Source organism: Thalassophryne amazonica, chromosome 6 (genome assembly GCF_902500255.1).
Source record: "Thalassophryne amazonica chromosome 6, fThaAma1.1, whole genome shotgun sequence".
NCBI lineage: Eukaryota > Metazoa > Chordata > Actinopteri > Batrachoidiformes > Batrachoididae > Thalassophryne > Thalassophryne amazonica.
The window spans coordinates 37,085,315-37,111,906 of record NC_047108.1 but is presented as its reverse complement, the minus strand read 5'-3'; positions in this window follow the sequence as shown (position 1 = coordinate 37,111,906).

The following is a 26,592-nucleotide window of genomic DNA, read 5'->3' as shown; positions in this document are numbered from 1 at the left end:
GTATGACACACAAGCCTAGGCTAAGCGTTAACTGGTCAAATTGATACCGATGTCTCACTGGACCAAGAACCATCATTTCAATCTTAAAGTAAAAAAGTAAGACCCTTTGGCTGCTCCCTTGTTTTGCACTCGGGGTCACCACAGCAAATCCAAGGTGGATCTGCATATTGAATTGGCACAAGTTTTATGCCGGATGCCCTTCCTGACGCAATTCCACATTACATGGAGAAATGTGGCAGGGGTGGGATTTGAACCGGGAACCTTCCGCATTGAAATCAAGCGCACTAACCCGTTGGCCACACCCCTTTCAGTCTTATCAGAGTTTAAAAGTAGGAATTTTCTAGACATCCAACTTCTCACTGATGCAAGTCAATCTTCTAAGGATTTCATGTGAACGAGATTACCAGCAGTTATCGGCATGTACAACTGAGTATCATCAGAATAGCAGTGAAAGGTAATCTCAAAACGCCGCAATATGAGCCCAAGGGGTGCTATATAAAGGGAGAAAAGCAGGGGGCCTAAGATGGACCCCTGTGGAACCCCAAATTTCATGTCACTAAGGTTAGAGGTAGGGTTACTGTACACAGTGAGAATGACTGGTCAAGTATAATGTCAACCATGCAAGGGCACTCCCAGCAATCCCAAAATGATTTTGCAGCCTATCAAGTAGAATATGATGATCCACGGTATCAAATGCAGCACTGATATCTAACAGCACCAGAACCGTAGTGGTGTCTGAATCCATTGCAAGCAGAAGATCATTCATCATTTTAGTGAGAGCCATCTCTGTGGAATGATATTTTCCAAAAGCAGACTGCAATGGTGGTTCAGAGAGATTATTCTCAGTAAAATAGTCCCCGAGCTGCCGTGACACCACTTTTTCCAGAATTATAGAGCAAAATGCTCGATTTGATATCGGCCGATAGTTTTTCAATACACTAGGGTCAAGATTAGGTTTCTTAAGTAATGATTTAAATCACTGCAGATTTGAAACATTTAGGAACAGATCCAGAAGTTAAATCAATCAATCAATCAACTTTTTTCTTGTATAGCGCCAAATCACAACAAACAGTTGCCCCAAGGCGCTCCACATTGCAAGGCAAGGCCATACAATAATTATGAAACACAGTCTACGTCTAAAGCAACATAACCAAGGGATGGTCCAGGGTCACCCGATCCAGCCCTAACTATAAGCCTTAGCGAAAAGGAAGTTTTAAGCCTAATCTTAAAAGTAGAGAGGGTATCTGTCTCCCTGATCTGAATTGGGAGCTGGTTCCACAGGAGAGGAGCCTGAAAGCTGAAGGCTCTGCCTCCCATTCTACTCTTACAAACCCTAGGAACTACAAGTAAGCCCGCAGTCTGAGAGCGAAGCGCTCTAATGGGGTAATATGGTACTACGAGGTCCCTAAGATAAGATGGGACCTGATTATTCAAAACCTTATAAGTAAGAAGAAGAATTTTAAATTCTATTCTAGCATTAACAGGAAGCCAATGAAGGGAGGCCAACACGGGTGAGATATGCTCTCTCCTGCTAGTCCCCGTCAGTACTCTAGCTGCAGCATTCTGAACCAACTGAAGGCTTTTTAGGGAACTTTTAGGACAACCTGATAATAATGAATTACAATAGTCCAGCCTAGAGGAAACAAATGCATGAATTAGTTTTTAAGCATCACTCTGAGACAAGACCTTTCTGATTTTAGAGATATTGCGTAAATGCAAAAAGGCAGTCCTACATATTTGTTTAATATGCGCTTTGAATGACATATCCTGATCAAAAATAACTCCAAGATTTCTCACAGTATTACTAGAGATCAGGGAAATGCCATCCAGAGTAACGACCTGGTTAGACACCATGCTTCTAAGATTTGTGGGGCCAAGTACAATAACTTCAGTTTTATCTGAGTTTAAAAGCAGGAAATTAGAGGTCATCCATGTCTTTATGTCTGTAAGACAATCCTGCAGTTTAGCTAATTGGTGCGTATCCTCTGGCTTCATGGATAGATAAAGCTGGGTATCATCTGCGTAACAATGAAAATTTAAGCAATACCGTCTAATAATACTGCCCAAGGGAAGCATGTATAAAGTGAATAAAATTGGTCCTAGCACAGAACCTTGTGGAACTCCATAATTAACTTTAGTCTGTGAAGAAGATTCCCCATTTACATGAACAAACTGTAATCTATTAGACAAATATGATTCAAACCACCGCAGCGCAATGCCTTTAATACCTATGACATGCTCTAATCTCTGTAATAAAATTTTATGGTCAACAGTATCAAAAGCAGCACTGAGGTCCAACAGAACAAGCACAGAGATAAGTCCACTGTCCGAAGCCATAAGAAGATCATTTGTAACCTTCACTAATGCTGTTTCTGTACTATGATGAATTCTAAAACCTGACTGAAACTCTTCAAATAGACCATTCCTCTGCAGGTGATCAGTTAGCTGTTTTACAACTACCCTCTCAAGAATCTTTGAGAGAAAAGGAAGGTTGGAGATTGGCCTATAATTAGCTAAGATAGCTGGGTCAAGTGATGGCTTTTTAAGTAATGGTTTAATTACTGCCACCTTAAAGGCCTGTGGTACATAACCAACTAACAAAGATAGATTGATCATATTTAAGATTGAAGCATTAAATAATGGTAGGACTTCCTTGAGCAGCCTGGCAGGAATGGGGTCTAATAAGCATGTTGATGGTTTGGATGAAGTAACTAATGAAAATAACTCAGACAGAACAATCGGAGAGAAAGAGTCTAACCAAATACCGGCATCACTGAAAGCAGCCAAAGATAACGATACATCTTTGGGATGGTTATGAGTAATTTTTTCTCTAATAGTCAAAATTTTGTTAGCAAAGAAAGTCATGAAGTCATTACTAGTTAAAGTTAATGGAATACTCAGCTCAATAGAGCTCTGACTCTTTGTCAGCCTGGCTACAGTGCTGAAAAGAAACCTGGGGTTGTTCTTATTTTCTTCAATTAGTGATGAGTAGAAAGATGTCCTAGCTTCACGAAGGGCTTTCTTATAGAGCAACAAACTCTTTTTCCAGGCTAAGTGAAGATCTTCTAAATTAGTGAGACGCCATTTCCTCTCCAACTTACGGGTTATCTGCTTTAAGCTACGAGTTTGTGAGTTATACCACGGAGTCAGACACTTCTGATTTAAAGCTCTCTTTTTCAGAGGAGCTACAGCATCCAAAGTTGTCTTCAATGAGGATGTAAAACTATTGACAAGATACTCTAACTCCCTTACAGAGTTTAGGTAGCTACTCTGCTCTGTGTTGGTATATGACATTAGAGAACATAAAGAAGGAATCATATCCTTAAACCTAGTTACAGCGCTTTCTGAAAGACTTCTAGTGTAATGAAACTTATTCCCCACTGCAGGGTAGTCCATCAGGGTAAATGTAAATGTTATTAAAGAAAGATTAATAATTTCAAGCACAGTCGGCCCAAGAGTAGGCCACACGTCCTTAAACAGTTTTGTTGGTATAGGATCAAATAAACAGGTTGTGCTTTTTGTTGCCATTACGAGTTTTGTCAGCATGCCTAGAGAGATACTCTCAAATTCTGTAAATCTAGGTAATGCCTCAGTAATGGTGCCCACCTCAATAGCAGGGTGTAGTGGCTGGGTTGAGGCATGCTGGGATATGTTTAACCTAATGTCTTCTATTTTTCTTCTCAAAGTAATCCAGGAAATATTGTGCTGTAAAAGGAGAGTGAACTACAGGTGGTTGTCCATGAATAAGTGTTGCCACCATGTCGAACAAGAACTTTGAGTTATGCTTGTTGTTAAAATCAGAGTAATAGGTCCACTTTGTAGCCAGTAATGCATGCTTATAGACTAAGATAGTATCACACCACGCAAGTTGGAATACTTCTAATTTTGAACTACGCCATTTCCGTTCTAGACCTTTAGCCTTATTCTTGAGGTCACGCAGGTAATCATTTTACGAAGGTGACTGTGTTTCATCAAGCAATCTAGCTTCGAGTTCAGTCTTAGTTGAGGAGTTGATGCATCACCGTAGTGATGTACACTCAACAAAAATATAAACGCAACACTTTTGGTTTTGCTCCCATTTTGTATGAGATGAACTCAAAGATCTAAAATGTTTTCCACATACACAATATCACCATTTCCCTCAAATATTGCTCACAAACCAGTCTAAATCTGTGATAGTGAGCACTTCTCCTTTGCAGAGATAATCCATCCCACCTCACAGGTGTGCCATATCAAGATGCTGATTAGACACCATGATTAGTGCACAGGTGTGCCTTAGACTCCCCACAATAAAAGACCACTCTGAAAGGTGGAGTTTTATTACACAGCACAATGCCACAGATGTCGCAAGATTTGAGGGAGCGTGCAATTGGCATGCTGACAGCAGGAATGTCAACCAGAGCTGTTGCTCGTGTATTGAATGTTCATTTCTCTACCATAAGCCGTCTCCAAAGGCGTTTCAGAGAATTTGGCAGTACATCCAACCAGCCTCACAACCACAGACCACGTGTAACCACACCAGCCTAGGACCTCCACATCCAGCATGTTCACCTCCAAGATCGTCTGAGACCAGCCACTTGGACAGCTGCTGAAACAATCGGTTTGCATAACCAAAGAATTTCTGCACAAACTGTCAGAAACCATCTCAGGGAAGCTCATCTGCATGCTCGTCGTCCTCATCGGGGTCTCGACCTGTCAATACTCATGACAGCAATGCCACGTGTGAGACCCAAATCCAGTGTATTTCCATTGGGGGAGGTGATGGTCTAGTGGATAAGGCGTTGAGCTTGAGACCAGAAGATCCTTGGTTCAAATCCCAGCCTGACTGCAAAAACACTAAGGGCCCTTGGGCAAGGTCTTTAATCCCCCATTGCTCCCAGTGTGTAGTGAATGCCTTGTATGGCAGCACCCTGACATTGTGATGAATGTGAGGCATTATTTGTAAAGCGCTTTGAGTGTCTGATGCAGATGGAAAAGCGTTATATACTACCATTAACCATTTTCCACTAATATACGCTGAGTCCTGAATGCATTGCCGAAATCCTAATGCATCCACAGTTTCCATAAATGATTTGCAGAGGGGATCAGAAGGCTTATTTATATCAACGTTAAAGTCACCAATGATCAGAATGTTATGTGCACGAGTTGACAAGTTAGAGATGAATGCACCAAATTCATCTAAGAATTCAGAATATGGGCCAGGAGGCCTATATACAGTGACTAACCTTGATAATGCATAATATGCTGAGCAGAACGGAGAATCAGATGTTCAATCGAACGTTCAAAATGTTTTGTGCTGAAAGAATCCTTCTTTTCACTTCCAGATCCTTCTTTTCACTTCCAGATTTGAGGAGTTTGTGTTGCTAACAGTACTGCCCAGGTAGGTAAAAGACTCTGTTGTCTTTAGTGGATTATCAAGGACTGTAATCCTCTCTGGTAACTCAGTGGACCTTCAAAGAGGTTGATCGAGTACCTCAGTTTTGGAGATGTTAATTTTCAGTCCAGACATATCAGCTGCAGAGGAGAAACGATCCACAATCTGCTGCATATCAGCTTGATTACTGGCTACAAGAGCCGAGTCATCAGCATAAAGCAGTTCCCTGACATACAACTCTTCTGCTTTAGTGTGGGCGCGAAGCCGGGCAAGGTTGACAAGTTTGCTATCTGTTCTTGTGCGGATAAACACACCCTTGTTGAGCCCTTCATTCATAATATCCAGCACAGCTGTGAGGTAAAGGGACAAGAGAGATGGTGCCAATACACAACCCTGCTTCAAGCCATGGTTAACCACGAAGGTCGCATCACTGGGTTCACCGTCGACTGAGACTTGTGCCTTCATTCCATCATGGAATTGTTTGATGATATTAACAAGCTTGTCATGGCATCCATAGACTTCAAGGACCTCCCATAGAGTTATGCGGTTCACAGTGTCGAAAAGCTTTGTGAAGTCAACAAAGACTACATGTAACGGCTGATGTTGCTCTGCCACCTTCTCTTGGAGCTGCCGCAGTGTGAATGCCATATCGGCGATGGAACGACCAGTCTGGAATCCACACTGAGATTCAGGGAGAACTTCTTCTGCAATGATTTTCAATCTATTCAGCACAATCTTGGCAACAACTTTGCCAGCTGTGGCCAATAATAATATACCCCAGTGGTTTCTGGACTCTGCGCATTCACCCTTTCTCTTATAGTTGGTGATAATCAAAGCATCTCGATAGTCTTGTGGCACATTACCAGAATGTTGGCATCTGTTGAATAAGTCTAGCAGAGCTTCGCACAGCTTTTCGTCTCCATGTTTCAGGATGTCTGAGGGAATGCCTTCGAAACCAGGTGCTTTACCACTAGCCATTGACTTCAAAGCATTCTTGAGTTCTTCCATACTAATTTCTCCACACAACTCATTCCTTATAGGTTTCTTTTCCAGCTGTAGACATGCATATGTCAGTGCAGATCCTTCTTGGTTTAGCAGGTTATTGAAATGCTCCCTCCATCTAGTCTTGATGTCTTTAAGGTCTGTAAGCAGCTTACTACCATCAGCTGATTTCACTGGGGTAATAGTATTGCTTTTGGGTCCATAGATGGTCTTTAACCCGGCAAACAGACCGTGATAGTTATGATTGTCAGCCATCTGTTGCAGTTCTTCATCTTTCCTCTGCCACCATTCATTCTTAAGAGATCTCACTTCCCTCTGCACCTTGGTCTTGATTTCGACAAGTGCTCCTCTCAGAGTTCTCCTGTAGGTGTTTAAGATGCTTACTTTTCTTCTTTTTTAGGAGTTTCTCAGTTTCATCACCATGCTCCCAAAACCAATCAGGAGTTTTCCTGTGGGGATAACCTAGAATTTCCTTACTTGCTGAGTACACTGCATCCTTCTGGGATCTCCAGTCCTGCTCTACATCCTCATCTCTAGCCAGTTGAACATTCTCCAGTGCAGCTTCTATCGCTCTTGTCAGCTTTTGACAACTATTGAGATCATTCAGCTTGCTAATGTCCAGTTTCTTAGGTTTGACACTTACAGGAGTTTTCCTGCGAGGCAATGAAATCTTCATTTTGAGTTGACATCTTACGAGGTAATGGTCAGTAGAGCACTCTGCTCCATGCATAGCTTTTGTGCATAATATATCTGCTAAGTCTGACTTTTTCATGATGGCATAGTCAAGCAAGTGGAAGTGACCTGAGTGTGGGTGCTTCCAGGTAAAATAGTTCTTGGCAGGTTGGTTGAAAAACGTGTAATGCTGAGTTCTAGTTGTGCACAAAAGTTTAGCAGAAGCTCCCCATTAAAGTTCTTTTTTGACTTTCCAAATTTGCCAGTGATATAGGTTTCCCAATTGATTCCTACTCGAGCGTTGAAGTCGCCTAATATAAGAAGCGTGTCCTCTCTGGAGACCTTTAGCACTATTTGAGTGTGTTCTTGATAGAAGGACTCTTTCTACTCATCAGTGTAAGTCAGCGTGGGGGCATACACATTTATCAGAGTCAGGTAGCACGCTTTCTCAATCGGCAATCTCAGAGACATGAGTCTGGGACAGATTGCTATTGGAAGTGATGTCAACTTCTTGGCAATGGTGTTATAAACTACAAAGGCAACACCAGCTTCTCTAAGCCCAGTGGTCTTGCCAACCCAAAAGAAGCTGTAGTCTGCTTCCTCGATTTGTCCCTGTCCCTCAAGACGTGTTTCTTGGAGAGCTGCAATGTTGAGGCTACACAGCTACAATTCCCTTGCGAACAGGGCTGTTCTTCATTCAGGCCGATTGTCTTTTTTTTCTAGCATTGTTTGCACATTCCATGTTACAACTGTTAACTTTTTTGTCTTAGAATTTTTACTGCTTTAGGTGAAGTCCTGCTGACTGCGGCGAGCCAGCCAGGTGTGATCTGAGTACACATTTCTTAACCCCACCTTTTCTAGGGGCTTCCCATCTCAGGACAGGCAGTGCTGTCCCTAGAAAAGGCTGCATGGACACTCACATTGTTGCCTCAACAAGATGGTACTCAGGGGTCAGCTAAAGTTGCGACCATCAAATACGTGGTCGTGTGCAGAGCTTCTGCTAGCAGCTTCCAGTGATGCAAGTCTGCTGCCACTGCATGCACTCCATCACCACAGAGCGTCCTCCACACTCAAAACAAAATGCCTTGCATGATTCCAAAGTCAGCTGGTGTTGTGCCTGCACCAGACTGCCTCTCTGGTCCACAGCGCCTTGTACAATGTGGTATACAAGAGTGCAATGAGCATTGCCGATGAAGAGGATGCCCTGCAGTAGCAGCTCACTTGCTAGTTGATGCCATCCGCTGGTCTCAGCTTGTTGAGCATGGGCAGCACCAAGGGGGCACTAGAGCTCCCCCTGGATTTGTCATAACACCCCCATAGCACCCCCAAGAAAATAACTCCTCATTTATTATTTTAATTTCATCCCATGTTTTTAAGGCCTTGTCCACATTGAAACTGAACTTCTGCTATACAGTCTTTTTCTTTGTCATTTTCAAAAAGTGTTCCATTCAAGAAATGTCCCCGTTCTCACAAATCCAGTGAAACCGCATATAATTGCTGTAGTACATATGCCAGGTCTGTATGTGGCACTGTAACACTTCTACAAAAATGGACAAGAAAACGTGGGGCTAACAGCAAAAGACAAAACTTTAGAAGACGGCTCATGGATTAAATAAACTCTTTTAATCTGACCTGTTGTGAGGATTCTTCATCACAGATGAAAACTGTTCTCCACGTGACACCCTTGTTTTGGAAGATAACATCTGGAAATGTGTTAAGTCATTATGATGGAAGTTACTTGTTAAGCCTTTTTTAAGGGTTTTTTTTTTTTTGGAAGAGTTTTGAGAGAAGTCCCTCAGGACGCCAGCACTTTATTGTCCCACCACCACTGTGAATTACACTGTGAACAACATGTTACAGAGGCAGGGCGATGACGTCAGCCTTTTAGTTTTCCACAGTAAGACACTTACTGCATTTTCAGATTTATGTGATTAGATAAATATTCCACTCATAAAACGGTATTGCTTAAATTTTCATTGTTACGCAGATGATACCCAGCTTTATCTATCCATGAAGCCAGAGGATACGCACCAATTAGCTAAACTGCAGGATTGTCTTACAGACATAAAGACATGGATGACCTCTAATTTCCTGCTTTTAAACTCAGATAAAACTGAAGTTATTGTACTTGGCCCCACAAATCTTAGAAGCATGGTGTCTAACCAGATCGTTACTCTGGATGGCATTTCCCTGATCTCTAGTAATACTGTGAGAAATCTTGGAGTTATTTTTGATCAGGATATGTCATTCAAAGCGCATATTAAACAAATATGTAGGACTGCCTTTTTGCATTTACGCAATATCTCTAAAATCAGAAAGGTCTTGTCTCAGAGTGATGCTGAAAAACTAATTCATGCATTTATTTCCTCTAGGCTGGACTATTGTAATTCATTATTATCAGGTTGTCCTAAAAGTTCCCTAAAAAGCCTTCAGTTGGTTCAGAATGCTGCAGCTAGAGTACTGACGGGGACTAGCAGGAGAGAGCATATCTCACCCGTGTTGGCCTCCCTTCATTGGCTTCCTGTTAATGCTAGAATAGAATTTAAAATTCTTCTTCTTACTTATAAGGTTTTGAATAATCAGGTCCCATCTTATCTTAGGGACCTCATAGTACCATATTACCCCATTAGAGCGCTTCGCTCTCAGACTGCGGGCTTACTTGTAGTTCCTAGGGTTTGTAAGAGTAGAATGGGAGGCAGAGCCTTCAGCTTTCAGGCTCCTCTCCTGTGGAACCAGCTCCCAATTCAGATCAGGGAGACAGATACCCTCTCTACTTTTAAGATTAGGCTTAAAACTTTCCTTTTCGCTAAGGCTTATAGTTAGGGCTGGATCGGGTGACCCTGGACCATCCCTTGGTTATGTTGCTTTAGACGTAGACTGTATTTCATAATTATTGTATGGCCTTGCCTTGCAATGTGGAGCGCCTTGGGGCAACTGTTTGTTGTGATTTGGCGCTATACAAGAAAAAAGTTGATTGATTGATTGATAAAAGAAAATAATAATAATCAACAGAACTGATTGTTTTTCACAAGATGAGTGTAATGCAATGTTCAGTGACCTCATGTTCAACAATGTCATGATAATAATATTAAATTTCATTGATAATGCACCTTTCATTAAAAATAAAACCAAGGATAAATAAGAGAATAAAAAAAAAATCTTAAGATTAAAAACAGTCACCAGAATATAATAAATCCAAAATAATAGAATCAAAAAGACTAAGATGCAATAGATTTAAATGACTGTGATAGGCCTGTCTAAACAGGTATGTCTTGAGGCTTTTTTAAAAGCTTCCATGGTTTGTGGAGCCCTCTGGTGGTCAGGGAGGGAGTTCCAAATATGAGGGGCAGCTCAAAAGAAGGCCCTGTCTCCCACAGTATGACGTGTGGTGTGAGGGGAATGGAGATCATTAGTGTTGTATGAACGAAGGCAACAGGAGGATGTATGAGGACTGAGGAGGTCTTTGAGGTATGTGGGGGCATTGCCATGGATGCATTGGTGGGTGATGAGAGCAATCTTAAAATGGATTCTGTAGGTGATGGGGAGCCAGTGAAGGTTATGGAGTATAGGTGTAATGTGCTCGTGTTTACATACTCTCCTCAGAAAGCCTTTGAAGGTATTTTCCCAGAGATCCCAAAGAGTAGGGAGTTACAGTAGTCAAGCCTCGAGGAGACAAGGCATGGATGAGTTTTTCCAGTATCAATGATGACATCGTACTGCAATGAGTGTAATTTGAAGTTGCTGAAATGGTTCAGTTTTTGGTGCCCAAATATCCATGAGTGGAACTGGAAAGAAGTGAAGTCTGTGTTGCCTAAAGAGCTACCTGAGGAACAGCAGAAGGCCCAGACAAACCAGTGACCCGGTGTCACTCCTGGCAATTACCCCTCAGAGAACACGGCCTCTGGACAGCAACCAAATCATTGATGCTTTTGGTCTTAACCACAGCAACAAGCACATCATGCTGTTATGAAGACATCAATGGTAGGTGAGATTTTCTCTCTACCTTTCTTTAGCATTTTTCTCCTGAGGCTATTCACCTTATTCAGCCCCACCCACTTTTACAACAGAGGCATTTCCATTTTGTCTTAGGACTTCCGCTGTGCGGTGTTTTCAATATAGAACAATGGAAGTAATTCCATGGGTAGAAACAAAACCTTTTTGAAAAGCTCAAAGGGAACAACTCTGTCTCACCCACGGGTCATAACAGAGTGGGAAGATGACATGAAAAAGTGGCCCTCGATTATTTTTAACTACTTTGTGTTGTCACTCGGCGGTGACAGTTTGGCTATGAGAAACTACGAGCTTTGTGCTGCGCAGCTCGTATAATCTTGTATAAAAGCACAGTCAAGTTAAAATACTACCCGACAAGTAGTACCACCGTACTGCCAAGATTACGTAACATTAATATACGTATGATGTTATTTAATGCAGTGCTTGGTTATATCAAATGCCAGAAAATAAGTAAATTAGATGGCAGCTAATGCTACAAACACAGCATACCCATTTGTCTCACTAGCATCCGGCGTGGCTTCTTTAACGGAGCGTTGTAGTCCAACCATTTCTCTGAGTAAGGATCCAGTGGTGTGGGTTTTTCTCCATAAAATGGAAAGAACAGACTTTGGAACGTTTGGGTGGATTTTTCTAATTCAGCGCCTTTAGCCCGCACTGGAGATGCACGTCTTTCAGTGGAGGAGGGAACAAGTTAAATGCTCATCCACAGCACTCAGATCTTTCCTTTCCATGTTCAAAACATTGTTCTGAAAGCAATAGTTTCTGTCAGGATGTGAGCTTTGGTTGCTTTTTTATTGTTTGCCTGCTTTTCTTGTGGGGTTTTTTTCCCTTTTGGGTCTGTCTGTCCCTTTCTCTCTTGTTCGTCTCTGCTGGCTCTTGGTGGTGGGTGTTTCCCTCTCTCTGGCCACACCCCCTTTCTGGTGCATTCCACGCACACCTGCTTCCAATCAGCACCTCATCACCTGGGTGTATTTAAGCTCCTCTGTTTGCCTTGTTCCTTCTCCAGATTGTTGTGCCTTGTGTCTACTCTCGAGCTCTGTTTTTGCCCATCTGCCTGTATTATCGACCATGTCAAACCCTGATGTTCCAAATATTTCTGTTCTTGTTGGACTGCCTTTTTGTGTACCGGACCCTGTTTACTGCTCCAGTAAACTGTTTTTACTCACAGAGCTGTGGTATCGAGTTCTGCATTTGTGTCCAGCTTTTCTGTGGAATCAGTCATGATAGAACAATCTGGCCAACGATGGACGCAGCAGACTCGAGTCCCTTTCAGCTAGCCGTACGACATCACAGCAGACAGCTAGCCCAACAAGAGGACCGGCTCATTGCTCTCAGCTCAGGCTTTAGCGACCTAGCACAACGCCAAGATGCTTTCATGTCCTCTGTGAGCTCCCAGATGGAACAACTCCTGTTAAGATTCATCCCTCAGGCCAGCCCGGACCAAGGTTAAAGGTAACACCAGTCATTCTCAGTCAAATCCGCCGGCCGCCATTCTGGCTCCTACACCGGAGGCTGCCATCTGCACTCAGCTTTTCACTCCGGAACGATTCTCCGGAGAGACTGGCGACGTGTTGCCTTTTATTACACAGTGTGAGCTACACTTTGAACTAATGTCAGCTATGTTCCCGTCTGAAAGGGCGATGATAGCATAAATGATTTCTCACCTGTCCGGCCGGGCTGTGGCGTGGGCTACCGCTGAATGGAGCCGTCGTTCGCCATCTTGCTCCTCCCTCCAGGCATTCACCATTGCACTCCGGCAGGTTTTCCAACACACATATCCGGGACGTGAGGCGGCGCGCTCCCTCCTGAGGCTGAAGCAGGGCACTCGTCGGGTGACGGACTACGCTGTTGACTTTCGCATCCTCGCCATCAAAAGTGAATGGAATCCTGCCGGCTCCTTGATGTGTTCTTCCACGGGCTTTCCACAGACATCCAGGATCGATTAATCCCTATGGATCTTCCAGATGACCTCGGTGATCTTATTGCTCTGGCTATCCGGATTGACCGGCGCTTGGCTGAGCGGCCCCGCCGGGAGGCTCGTCTCCAACCACCATGCTCCACACTCCGCAGCACTGACAAACCGTGGCTGTGGGGCCGTACACGGCTGTTGTGGGAGGAACGACGCCGCAGACGGGAGGATGGACTCTGTTTTTATTGTGGACGGTCGGGTCATGTGGTTTCCGATTGTCCAGCCAAGGGTGCCTCCGGTAATTCTCAGCCAGCGGTGCGGGTGAGTCACAATTCAATTTATTCCTCGGCCTCTCAGAATACCATTTCTGCCAAATTAGAATCTGATCAGTCCTCCGTTTCTGTGCCCGCTTTTGTGGATTCTGGGTCGGACGCCAATCTTATATTATCATCTATCGCCAGATCCCTGCACCTTAAATTCTACCGTCTCTCACGACCTCTGGTGGTGAAGGCTGTGGATGGCCATGATATGGGACAAATAACTCACCGCACTCAGTCAGTCCGCTTAACTGTCAATGAGAACCATGTGGAGTCAATCAGCTTCTTTGTCTTAGATAAGATGACTCATTCTGTTATTCTGGGGCATCTCTGGCTGCAACAACACAGTCCCGTTTTCAACTGGGTCCAAGGGACAGTAATTTCATGGGGGTCTCCTTGCTCAAAGAATTGTTTGATTAAAATTCCTACACCTCCATCTAATGGTACTCCTGATCTGGAGGGAGTACCTTCCTGTTATTATGATTTAGCACCAGTTTTTAGCAAGGCTTTGGCTAAATCACTGCCTCCTGATCGCACAGTCATAAATGCGATGAGGAGGCAGTGAATCCGCCGCGGGGAAAACTGTTTTCTCTGTCGGGTCCTGAACGCATCGCAATGCAAAAATATATCCAAGAATCGCTCGAAGCAGGTTTAATTCATCCCTCTTCATTGCCTGCAGGGGCGGGTTTCTTCTTTGTAGAGAAAAAGGATAAGTCACTTCGGCCATGTATTGATTATTGAGGATTAAATGAAATCACTGTGAAAAACCGCTATCCTCTGCCTTTGATCTCTACTGCCTTTGAGTTATTAGAAGGCGCCAGGCTTTTTACAAAATTAGACCTCCGCAATGCTTACCACTTGGTCAGAATCAAGCAAGGAGATGAATGGAAAATGGCATTTAACACTCCCACTGGACATTACGAATATCTAGTGATGCCTTTCGGGCTCACCAACGCACCAGCCATTTTCCAAAATCTGGTTAATGATGTTTGACGTGACTTTTTGAATAAATTCATGTTTGTTTATTTAGATGACATCTTGATCTTTTCCCCTGATCTCAAGACCCACATCCAGCATGTGCGCACAGTCCTGCAAACCCTGTTGCACAATGGTCTGTATGTTAAGGCAGAAAAATGTAAATTCCATAGACCAACTGTATCTGTTTTAGGGTTTGTAATCTCAGAAGGGAGGATTCAGATGGACCCAGTTAAAGTGGCGGCAGTGCGCGAGTGGGCAGTTCCGATGAACCGTAAGGAGGTCCAGAGGTTTCTGGGCTTTGTGAACTTCTACTGTAAGTTCATCCGAAACTTCAGTACGGTTGCTGGTCCACTGCATAACGTGACCTCGTCCTTACGGGCATTCAAGTGGACCCTGGAATGTGATGAGGCCTTCAAGGTCCTAAAACAACGCTTTACATCAGCCCCCGTGCTACTCCTTCCTGACCCCGCACGGCAGTTCGTGGTCGAAGTTGATGCTTCTGACGTCGGTGTGGGGGCAATCTTGTCCCAGATGAATCCCTCAGACCAAAGGCTTCATCCCTGTGCTTTTCTGCCCCGCAAGTTGTCTTTCGCCAAGCATAATTACTGCATTGGTGATCGCGAACTGCTAGCGATTAAAGTGGCCTTGGAGGAGTGGTGCCACTGGCTGGAGGGGGCACAAATGCCATTTTTTGTGTATACTGACCATAAGAATTTAGCGTATTGAAGAACAGCAAAACGGCTTAATGCTCGTCAGGCCCGGTGGGCTATATTTTTCAGTCGTTTTGACTTTGTCATTGCTTATCGACCTGGCACTAACAATGGAAAACCGGATGCGATGTCGAGACAATATGATGGTCCTGTTGCTTTATCCGATCCTGGCAACATTCTTCCACCTTCTTGTTTTGTCTCTGCCATAACCTGGGAAATAGAATCCCAGGTGAAAGCTGCTCTAGAGACGGAATGCATACCCGCTGAATGTCCACCGGGCAAGTTGTTCATTCCGTCCTCGCTCAGGGGGGAGGTGATTAACTGGGGACATAGTAGCCATTTTGCTTGCCATCCAGGAATAAAGAAAACTATACATGTGTTACAACGTTTCTGGTGGCCACGTATGGTCACTGATGTTACAGAGTTTGTGAATGCCTGTCAGGTTTGCGCGGTGCATAAATCCTCCTCACGTCCACCAGCTGGTACATTATTGCCTCTTCCTATACCTAGACAACCTTGGACTCACATCTCTGTAGACTTTGTCACTGGACTTCCGCCATCAAGGGGACACACTGTCATTTTGACTGTAGTTGATCGTTTATCCCAGATGTGTCATTTTGTGTCTTTACTTAAGTTACCTACTGCCAAAGAACTAGCTGAGGTTATGCTTACTCACGTATTCCGCCTTCATGGGTTCCCGCAGGATATAGTCTCCGACTGGAATCCACAGTTCATTGCTGGATTTTGGAGGGAATTCTGCCGTCTCCTCGGGGCTACCTCCAGTCTCACTTCTGGGTACCATCCACAAGCTAATGGTCAGACTGAACGTTTTAATCAGGAGTTGGAAAAGGGGCTTAGGATTTTGTGTTCACAACACCCATCCACCTGGTTATCACAGTTAGCTTGGATCGAATTAGCACACAATAGTTTGCCTTCTGCTTTATCCGGTTATTCTCCGTTTCATGTCGTCTTTGGTCATCAGCCCTCTTTGTTCTCATCCACTACTCTTCGGTCCCCAGTTCCATCCGCTCTCATCTTGATCACTCGGTGTCGGCGAATCTTGGAGCGGGCTCATCGTGCCCTTAGCCGGTTTTCCACCCTTTACAAGCTGGCTGCTGACCGTAAGCGGTCTTCTGCCCCTGCCTACTCGGCAGGCCAAAAGGTTTGGTTGTCGAAGTGGCATTTGCCACTCTGCGGGGTGCCGCGCAAATTCGTTCCTAGGTTTGTTGGTCCGTTTCCTGTCTCTAAGGTCATCAATCCCGTCTCGGTCCGTCTTCGATTGCCCAGTTCCATGCGTATTCATCCTACTTTCCATGTTAGTCAGGTTAAGCCAGTTAAGTCCTGTTCTCTGTGCCCTCCGGACATTCCCCCTTCTCCCGCCTGGTGCGTGGGGGGGGGGCTGTTTTCTCTGTGCAGCGGCTCCTTGCCTCCCGTCGTTGGGGCCGCGGTTTTCAGTACTTGGTTGATTGGGGGGTACGGCCCTGAGGAGCGGTCGTGGGTTCCCTCCCGTTTCATCCTGGACCCCGGTCTTATTCGTGACTTTCGTGCGGCTCAGTCTTCTGCTCCTGGGCCATCCGGGGTCGGCCCTGGAGGGGGGGTACTGTCAGGATGTGAGCTATTGGGGTGTTTTGGTTGCTTTTTTATTGTTCGCCTGGTTTTCTTGTGGGGTTTTTTCCCTTTTGGGTCTGTCTTTCCCTTTCTCTCTTGTTCGTCTCTGCTGGCTCTTGGTGGTGGGTGTTTCCCTCTCTCTGGCCACACCCCCTTTCTGGTGCATTCCACGCACACCTGCTTCCAATCACCACCTTATCACCTGGGTGTATTTAAGCTCCTCTGTTTGCCTTATTCCTTCGGCAGATTGTTGTGCCTTGTGCCTACTCTCGAGCTCTGTTTTTGTGTATTCTTGACCTGCTTGCCTCTCATGTGTTATGACCATCTGCCTGTATTATCGACCACGTCAAAGCCTGATGTTCCAAATATTTCTGCTCTTGTTGGACTGCCTTTTTGTGTACCGGACCCTGTTTACTGCTCCAGTAAACTGTTTTTACTCAGAGAGCTGTGTTATCGAGTCCTGCATTTGTGTCCAGCTTTTCTGTGGAATCAGTCCTGATAGTGTCCTCTTCTTCCAGCTGTTGTGGCATCCATGAATTGAACTAATGCTGCTCATGTTTGGACACTTCTAGCATACAGTGTTCCCACATAGCTAATCATTGATGCAGTAGAAAACCGGAAGTTGCTTGACAAAATGGAGCCACCCACCCTGACTTCCTGAATAAGGTGAATAGACTACATGTGTAGGTCTGTGAATATTTGTACTGAACCGTAGCCTAGGTTTGTGTGTGTGATTTTGGTCATTCTGTATGTCATTAGTGACTATCGCATATCAGAATGTGGCCATGTGTACGCATGCCCGTGAATGTGACAGAGGTGTAGTAGAGAGCGGATGCGACACATGAGCACATTGCACACTCATAAAAATACAGAGCTCCCCCATAGCGCCTGCAGAAAAAAATCTCTGAGACTCCTCCGCATGCCATTTGGTGTTCACACCATTGGCCAGTAAGCTCATTTGCTGCTTGCACCATCAGACACCCTGCTGACGATGTCTGAACCTTTAACCCTAGGTATGAGGGCAAGAGGGTACTATCACTTGGCCAAGGTGAACCCTCAGACTAGTAGAGGGAAGGAGTCATCTTACTTCTCCATTCTAGACAAGCAAAGTCTAGCCACTGCCCGTAGGAGCACATGGTTGGAAGAACAAAAGGCAATAGAGACTGCAAAAGGCTAGGCGTCTCCAGGGAGAAGGAAAAACAAAGAGCTGAGCAGAAGAGCTAAGCCAAGAGTCATTTACTTTCAAAGGGTCTTTAAATCTACCCCCAAGAATTCTGGGTACTGTAGTTTCTTTGTCTGAGTGAATAATAAATCATTTTCATAAAAATTTCTAAAATCTATAGTCAATATAAAACCCAAAGATAACAAACAAAATCCCATGCTTGGGATTACATGATCAAAGGTTTTTTTTTCTTTTCTTTTTTCAACAGCAAAACCAGTAATACAACGAAAAACACATGGAATTCTCTTTTCTTTCTTCTTTCTTTTTTTATTGTAACTTGGATGAAATGAAACCCAAGGAATTTCTGTCCATTCCCAATTTGTCCACCACTCTTGTTCGATGCATCTGATAAGCTTGGTCCTGTCTTTTAATTATAAAACATGAATTTCATTATTCTGAGGTCTGTTTCAGCCGGAGAAGCTGCACTGTGGTTCCAAAGTTGAGAGAAGTTCATATGTGGGATGAACTTGGTGAAATTCTGTTGTTAAGATCATCATGTTAAGCCACCATGATGACACTTGCCCTGGCACCAGTGGTGGGCACACTTCCGATAATCCGATAACAGATAATCATCAAAGATAATGCATTCATTATCGGATTATCTTTTTAGATAACTTTAAAAACCATTATCGGACTAATTACCTTCCGATGAATTGCCGTCCAGTAACTTCTAGACCGATAACATAGTAAACCAAGCTGAACAGCAGCAAGCATTTTCAAAATTTAAAATCAGTTGAGACCTATCTGTTGAAAGTTTAGTTACCATCTGCAAACAGAAGCGAGCTAGTTTCAGGAGAAACCACTCTACCCTCTGCAGACAAGAAGAACCGGTCACAAAAAAAAAAAAAAATCTTTAACACCACACTGATACGCTGGCAATATCACCCAAGTCATCCAGAGGCATACATTTTTAACCTATGGTTCAAATTTTAACCAAACTAATTTTGGACAAGTTATTTAAAATTACTGTCATGCCTGAAGTTTTATAAAGTGAAAACATCAGATATATGTTTTCGTTTTAAAGTAATGTGATAATTTTTAAGGTTTTTTGAGCACATGCTGTGCCCAGAAGTGCATTATGGGTAATCTCAGTACGTTCACGACACGACAAATGCATTTCAGACACTCTGTTCAGGCTCCACAGACAGCAGCATTAAACTCTAGTGCCTAAAACTCTTGTGAATATATTCTCTGGGTTTATAGACGTTATTGTATTTGCGTTTGTTAAATTCCACGTATCTTAAATGTAGCAGACATGGATTATCTGGAATTTTATTTTGGCAAGTTTTCAAGGCCTCTACTGCCATCTACTGGCCAGTAGTGTTCATGGCAGTATTCACCCTAAGTAGTGTCTGGGCACCAGTAGATGGCAGGGTTCTATTTATTTGGACCCCGGTTATATCAGATGGTTGTCAAATCAACTTTTTGGCTTTGCAAATGGGTTTTTTTTTTTTACAAATTAAGTTTAAAAACAAGACAACAACAACAACAACAGCAAAAAACATTACAAGACAGCTCTGCGGTGTTTGCACATGCACAGTGCAAGCGGTTGGATGCTTGTAGCTCTTCAAGAACAGGATACCCTCACGACGGCTGACCAGAATAATATCAAACAGGTTTGATTTTCATTCGACCATATGATCGGCGATCAGGAGGTGGTCGTGAGATGTTGAACGCAGCTTGTTACTCCATGTACACTACACGATGCAGGACGCGCAATTAACCTAAAACTTGGTCCAAAAAGTTCTCACACAAATGAAAAATCATCTGAAAAAGGGCCAAAACTCACACAGTGTAAAGCCAACATTTATGTGTTAACACAATATTGAGTGCATGTTTTACAACATCATAAAATGTGTGCATGGCACTAATAAAACGTGCGCACATTCTCTCCACATGCAAAACATTTTGCGATGACACTTCCAGGGCTCCATAAAAATGCCTGTTTTTACAAATAAAAAATGGAATATTTTACAAAAGCACATTTATCTGTAAACACCAACACACGACACACGTCAGTGTTGGTTTACATAATGAATGACTGAACCAATCAATGTTTAGCAGAGGCACTTTTACCCAGAATCCTTTGCGATCTGTCTGTGTTTGTTACAAAACCTCAGATTTAGTGCATTATTCAACAATAAAAGATATATGTTATATTTTAACTTTGTACAAATGACAGAATTGACATTAATGGAGTTATTCTATCAGTATTCACACAAAACCATAAGTCAGGATGCCTTTATTTTTCAAGACCTCCGCCTGACCGGAGCATTGTGATTGGTAGAGAGCTGGCTTTGTGACTGCTCTCAGGGTGCTTCAGTGCTGCAGCCGTGCAGCTTCCAGAAGGAGGCAGCATGTTCAAACATCATCAAACATGTTCAAAGTGCTGACTCATTGTTTGGGTCTTTTGTCGCTTTTTAGACTCAAATTCAGCTTGTTAGCAGTTGCAAATGTACCAGAGACAATACTGGAATTTATCGGTTATCTGTAACTTCTGATACATTTTTGGGTGGTTCATCAGTTTATCTTTATCAAAGATAACTTTTCAGTTATCTGATTATCTGTTATTGAAGTTAATTTTTTGGTTATCTGTGTCTGGCACGCAATCTTGCATGCCAATGAGTAAACTTGCCGTAAACTGATGTAAACTGTACATAAACTGTGCGCCCTGTGTGGTAGTGCAGATAGAGAATTTTGAAATGTTCAAAACTTGTGAATTTGTGAACTTGTGAATACATTTCATGCCTCTTGCGTGAATGAGTCATGAACATTGTGCAACCTATTCGAAATCAGTGAGTGCCATTGCGCACACAGCATCTGAACCTGAAGACAAGATGTTACATCTATAATAAACATAACTTTACAAATACACTATCTAACTTATGAGCAGTGGTAAACACAGCTAATCAAAAGGTTAGCTTCAATGACTTCTAATCAACCAACTGAAAAGTTATCTTTTATAATGCTAAACCAATAATCTGCCTAAAAACTTATCGGAAGCTACAACTAACCGATGATCGATGAACCGATGAATTTTGTCTTCCGTACGCTCTTAGCTATTAACAAGCTGAGTTTGAGTTTAAACACCGCCAAAGCTTTTAAGAGAACCAAAGGCAATCACAAACCCAAACACAGCCAAAGAGCCAACGCTTCTGTGTTTGTGCACTCTGCCCACTGCTGTAGGGAAGCATCATTTACCTTGACAGGATATAGTGGTCTAGCCATGAGGCGGAGGTCTTGAAATGGAAAGTAGGTTTGACTTATTGTTTTGGTTTATAAATCAAATTAATCCAGATAGAATAACTATATTAATTCAACTCTTAAAATGTACAAAGTGATATATAACACATATCTGTTCATTTTAAAATAATGCACTAATTCTGAAGATTTTAACATTAACATACAGATGCCCAAAGGGATTATGGGTAAACGTAACCTCCACTCATACTGATTGGTTGATTCATTCACCAACACAAGTGAATCAATGTAACGTGTTGGTGTTTACAAATAAATGTGCTTTTGTAACAAAAAAACAAAAAAAAACAAAAGGGCACCTGTGATGACACCACAACTCTATCCGGTTAGGGAGATAAGGTTTCTTTCAATGACAAGAACTGTCAAAAAACTTTCTCGTGTGTGGTTGGAGTTGAATGGTGATAGGAATAGCCTTTTGAATGCTTGAATAACGATGTCAGTGGCACAAAGAAATCAAATAATAGTGAAAACATGTTCATTGCTCCCAGAATGTTGGTATTTTGGTCACTGAACTTTGCGGTGCCCTGTCATAATAACACATCAATCAGTTGCTCCATGCAATGTCATAACATCTGATCGGTTAGCGGCTCCATGCAGTGTCACAATGGATGAATCAGTCGAATTGGAGTCCACATGACAGACAGAAAGAGCAGAAAATAAATAAAAACATATGATAAGGGGAAAGGCATGAACTCATTCATGTGTGATCGCATTGCTCATAGCACTGTAGACACACTGGGACGTTTCAGCTGATTGCTGGCCAGTGACTCACTGTCAGCTGGAATTGACAGTGCACACGACGTGTTACATTAAAACACAGAGATCAGACATATGCAAGACAAATAAATAAACAATAACTACATACATATTTTCATAACAAATACATAAAATAAATAATCATAGAACAAAGGAACAGAGAGTGAATCTTTTCTGTGAGCTGTGAGTTGGCCCACAGAGGTGGGTGTGTCGCTGTGAGCAGCAGCTGTTGAGATCTGTGTACTCGTAAGTCACAGCTGGAGAACACATAACGTGCCATGAAAGATATCACATGACAACACTCCATCATGAGGCGTGTGCATGGGCATGCTGTCCTCGCGTGGAAATACAATAAAACATATTTCACCTTTGCAACGTGGGCAGCGGCAAGTACGTCAGCACGCACATCATCAGGCAGGCAGCCCCATGCGAAAACATCCATCTGATCAAGGGCGCAATTTAGAACTAGAAATTGGGGGGGACAAAGTGCGAAGCCCGCAGGGCCGAAGCCAATGGCTGCTTTCTGGGGGCTGCTTTAGGCCCCCAGAAGCCAACGGTTTCTAGATAAGCTCAGATGCATTCTGAGCATCCAGATCAGTAATTTTAATGTTTTGAGAAGACCATAAAGTGGACACCATTTGACTTATGCAATTTGAAACTGTGGATATAAGTACTTTATTCTGAGAATAGCCAGCATTGATTTTTATTAACATCCTGGTGTAAATAAGGTATCACCACATGTGTAGAACTCAAAAAGAATGATAGGTTGAGTTTTCATTAAAAAACAACTGCAATGTGGTAAAATGTATTCATACGAGGTCTGTGATAAAACTAACCGGCAGTTTTATTTTAAAAAAACTATATGGATTTGAATCACGTGCGATTACACCAGACATGCTTGAACCCTCGTGCGCATGCATGAGTTTTGTCACGCGTGTCGGTGACATCATTCGCCTGTGGGCAGGCCTTCAGTGAGGAGTGCTCCACCCCGCTGGAGACGGCGCGCGTTGTTTTATCAAAATTTTTTCAGGACCTGTGAGGGATATCCGAGTGGACACTATTCGAGAAATTCAGCTGGTTTTCGGTGAAAAGTTTAATGGCTGATGAGAGATTGTGGAGTTTCTTTCGCTTTAAGGACAGCCCACAAAGCGGATCGGCACGGCGCGGTTGGAGGTGACGTCCGTCTGGCTGTTTCGAGCTGAAAACATCCTAATTTAAGGCTCTGTTCACCCAGGTCATTGTCAGAGAACAGAGAAGTTTCAGAAGAGGCCGGCATCAGGAGTTTACCCGGACATTCCACTGTTAAAGGAGATTTTGTAATGAAAGAACGTGCGGACAAATTTGCAGAGTCGGATCCGTGACGACGTGGCAAATCCGTCTGCGCCGCGACATGAAAAACACCTCCGTGTTGAAAACCATTTGTAAAATTCAGGCGGCTTTTGATGGCTTTCAGCAAGTGAGTATCTGAGAAATTGTTTAACAGCTGGGCATGTTCCAACTTGTCCGTTAAGGTTTCCAACGGAGGTGTTTTTCCTGTCGCGACCCCCCACGGTCGGGTCCGGCCCGACATGCGACTCTGCCCGCACGTTCTTTCATTACAAAATCTCCTTTAACAGTGGGATGTCCAAATAAACTGCTGATCCCGAGCTCTTCTGAAAGTTCTCTGTTCTCTGACAACTTACTGGGTGAACAGAGCCTGAAATGTGGAAGTTTTCAGCTTGAAACAGCGAGACGGCGACGTCTCGGAGCGCAGATCGCTGTGAGGCGCCGTGGGCCGTCCTTAAAGCGACACTTACACACCCAAATCTCTCATCAGCCGTTAAAATTTTCACTGAAAACCAGCTGAATTTATCGAATGGTGTCCACTCAGTTGTGCCTTACAGTTTTTGAAAAAATTTTTATCAAACAAAGCAGCAGTCTCTGAGCCATTCCTAAACAATGAAAAAATCGACGAGAGGGTGGGCAACTCCTCACTCAAAGACTGCCCACAGGCGAATGATGTAACCGACAGGTGTGAAAAAACTCTTGCATGCCCACGAGGGTTCAAGCATGTCTGATGAAATCACACGTGATTCAAATCCATATGGTTTTTGAAAAAAATAAGGTCGGATACTTTTATCACAGCCCTCACAAATATGAAAGAACAGGCTCTTAATAATTATTAACTATCGCATACTGTATTTTTTTTTCTCAAGATTTGTTTTTGCATAAGTTTGAAAAAACAACAGATCATAAGTTTAGGATAAATTACTTATCATGAATTTAATTTTCGAAGTGGCACTAATGACAACATTCATACTGAACATAATTTCGCTTGCATAGACTGATTTTGGAGATCAAGCAATAATTACAGATGGGCTTTCTGAGGTCCCAGATAGCTTTTCTGATTTCCTTCTCTAACTTTCAGAATTTAGTAAATTAGCATATGGTCCATTGATACTTTTGTGTAGACACTAGTACCTAGAGGCAACTATTTTTGGTTTCAAATCTGGGCACATGCAGACCCAGAAAATTCTGAACGTGACAAACAAGAAACAGGTGTTGTAAACAAGTCAATGCTGCTAAAAATACAAACTTGCAGAAACAAAGATACCATTCTGACATGGTTTTTCACATAAGACTGACATGGTTTGCACATAAGACTGGCATAGCATGTTTCAAGTACACACATATACGAGGTCTGTTAGAAAAGTATCTGACCTTTTTTTTTTTTGCAAAAACCTGATGGATTTGAATCGTGTGTAAAGAGACAAAGAGACCAGATAGACAGGAGATGGAAACAAGAAGAAGAGGAGTGTCTCTCCCTTATTTAGCAGGAGTAGGGGAAAAACTACAGAGGATCTTCAGACAGCACAAAATCCCAGTTTACTTTAAACCGGTTAACACCTTGAGACAGAAATTAGTTCACCCTAAGGACAGGATCCCTAGTTACAAACAGAGCAATGTAGTGTATTCTATCAGATGTCAGGAAAACTGTAACAAACACTACATAGGTGAGACTAAGCAACCTTTACACAAAAGGCTATACCAGCACTGCAGAGAGGGCACCAGTGGACCTCAGTCTGCAGTTCATCTCCACCTTAAAGACACTAACCACACGTTTAAGGACAAGGAAGTTAAAATATTAGCCAGAGAGACAAAATGGTTTGAGAGAGGGGTCAAGGAGGCATTCTTTGTGAAACGTTTGAAACCCAGCCTTAACCGGGGAGGGGGTCTGAGACACGCTTTATCCCCTGTTTACAATGGGGTACTCAGATCAAAGCAGTTTCAGTCTTTTGTTCATGGTAATGAGTCATTCACGTCATCAGCAGAGTCGTTAAGGGAGCCATCAGGAGAGGGTCCGTCGCATCATTAGGAGAGACAGCTGCCCTGTCATTAGGAGGGTGCTAACTAGAGCACAATAGGTGCTAATTAGAGCTATTGTTTAGTCACTAGCCTATAGCAGTCTGCCTCTCGGTAGGAGGGGTCAGGTTTAAAACACCAGCTTTTGTGACTTCTTGATTATTCTTCTCTACAAGAGTCAAGACAGAAGTCAGACCACCAGAGCAAGAATTTTAGCTGAGGAAGCTTCTGCAATTTGAAGCAAAACGTCCTTGCGTCAAGCAACCCAGTCCAGTGGAAGATTCAAGCTTCAAGCTCTACTATGGAAACCACCTGGACAACTGAGAGCCTACACAGAAACATCAACAGGTTTTTACCAAATTAAAAACATTGCTAAGATCAGAAACATAGTGCCTAAACCAGATTTAGAGAGATTAATCCGCACATTCATCTCCAGTAGATTAGATTACTGTAATGACCTATTCACTGGCCTCTCTAAACGAGCTGTACGACAGCTGCAGTACATTCAGAAAGCTGCTGCTCATGTCCTGACTATAACAAGGAAATATGACCACATTAGTCCAGTGCTCAGGTCTCTGCACTGGCTTCCTGTCTCTCAGAGAATACATTTCACAAAAGCACAAACTGCTGAAGTCAAATGTTGAGATAAATGTAGAGAGAAAACAGGCCAATGTGAATATGTGGTTTTACGAAACAGTAAAAACACTGTATTCTAATCCGTGTGACAGACTCTGTATTATAGTTTTGTCATCTTGCCAATATGTGAAAATGCAGTGTTTTCACACAGCTTGCTTTGTGACGATGCAAGTTGTGTGAAAAGACTGTATATGCATGTTCAGAATTGGCTGGAAATTTGTTAAAGCAGAATAAAATGAGAAATGATTCAAGATTTGTAATGTTTTTATCTATTGTAAGAACCACAACTTGAGCCAATTTAATTTAAATGTGATGCACACTTAATATTTCATTATTTTGTTATATTTCATGTCTTTTGTTATGTAAGACCGGAGATCCGCTTGACGCCACCATGGCGAGCCAGACGGCAGATAGCGGTTTGGTGATTTCCTGGATGTTATCACAAAGAACTTTACGCTGCCGCTTAGCACCTCCCTTTCCGAGTCCTTTGCCGCCCTTGCCCCTTCCACTCATTGTAACCAACGTTAAAGTAACACATGTCTTGTATGGCAGCACCCTGACATCAGGGTGAATGTGAGCCATTATTTGTAAAGCGCTTTGAGCGTCTGATGCAGACGGAAAAGCGCTATATAAATGCAGTCCATTTATTTCAAAACAGCTCTGCTTGTTTACAAATCATTTCATGGTTTAGTCCCAAAGTACATCTGTGACCTGTTAGAACCATAGGAACCAACCATCTCCTGCTGGTTCCCAGAGTCAGGACTAAACACAGAGAGGTGGCATTTCAGTTTTATGCA